At 42.7% G+C, this 1165-nt stretch overlaps 1 non-coding gene across 1 annotated transcript; it reads left to right on the forward strand.

Moving 5' to 3' along the window:
* Nucleotides 1–700: 700 nt before the first annotated feature.
* Nucleotides 701–772, forward strand: trnae-uuc (transfer RNA glutamic acid (anticodon UUC)). The gene has a single exon. It is a non-coding gene; the product is annotated as a tRNA-Glu (tRNA).
* The last annotated feature ends 393 nt before the right edge of the window (nucleotides 773–1165 follow it).

Raw genomic sequence — 1165 nt, forward strand, 5'->3', positions numbered from 1 at the left:
ATTATGGAGGGGGTGGGGGTGCTAAGGACCTTACTCAGGCCAGCAACCTTCCAACCGCAGACACAGCCGCCTGATCCTCTGAGCCACGCACTGCCCCCCCCCCCCCCCCCATCACGGCAAACCGGCCATGTAGTCATGTATCACAATTGCCATCCTCTGTCTCTGATATCTTTAATATCTGTTGAAGGCTTGATGGATGTCGGCATAAAAGGGGTCCATGTTACAGAGGCAATCAACTTGTCCAGCCTCATTTACATGCAAATCACCTTTTAAAATTTTCATGAGTGTCACATGACACCCATGTGGAGCTGGTCCCCCCCCCCTCCCCAGTAACACCAGTGACCTTTAACAGTTCTTAAACTTTCATTTCCTCACAATGAAATATTCACCAAATTGCCTTGGGTTAGCTCGTTCACGTAAATTAACTCCTGACGCTTATTAGATGTGATATATCGTTCCTTTATATATTGTAGAGCAAAGAATGACATTTAAATGTGCTTGGATTTTTGAAAAAAGACATATTGTATTACTTACGGTTTTATTCAAATTGCCAAGTTGACCTGGTAGCAACCAAACCCAACAGTCACATGTTTTATGCGGCTTTTCAAATGCTGACGCAAGTCCAGCTTTGCAAGCACCATCCTACCAGCTGTCCCGTAGCGGGGAATGTCAGAATAGTGCTGAAACTGCGAGACGTGTGTCCCATATGGTCTAGCGGTTAGGATTCCTGGTTTTCACCCAGGCGGCCCGGGTTCGACTCCCGGTATGGGAAGTGCAGCTTTTCTTAATATTTCCCTCAGGGGATTAATGAAATACTACTTCATCTCTCAAAAGCTATTCAGTTCCATCCTGCTGTACGCATTGGTATTATCCTGATATGTAGACCTATAGTTTGTATATATATTCTGCTTTACAAATAAAACCTTACAGGCAGTCCCCAGGTTACAAGCGAGATATGTTCCCTAGGTCTATATTTAAGTCCAGCGTCTTGTGTACTTTAGAAAAATAATAATGTAACACATAATCATTATTATTATTATACAGTAATAATAAACGTAACTACTGTACTGTACCTCGATCTATTATCATAATCCATTTTATTTAGCCTGAAATTTTAATACAGACACTTCTCATGTTACGACCTACCTGTTTAGCGACCGCCCTG

The sequence above is a fragment of the Brienomyrus brachyistius genome, unplaced genomic scaffold (genome assembly GCF_023856365.1).
Source record: "Brienomyrus brachyistius isolate T26 unplaced genomic scaffold, BBRACH_0.4 scaffold57, whole genome shotgun sequence".
In the NCBI taxonomy this organism is placed as follows: Eukaryota; Metazoa; Chordata; class Actinopteri; order Osteoglossiformes; family Mormyridae; genus Brienomyrus; species Brienomyrus brachyistius.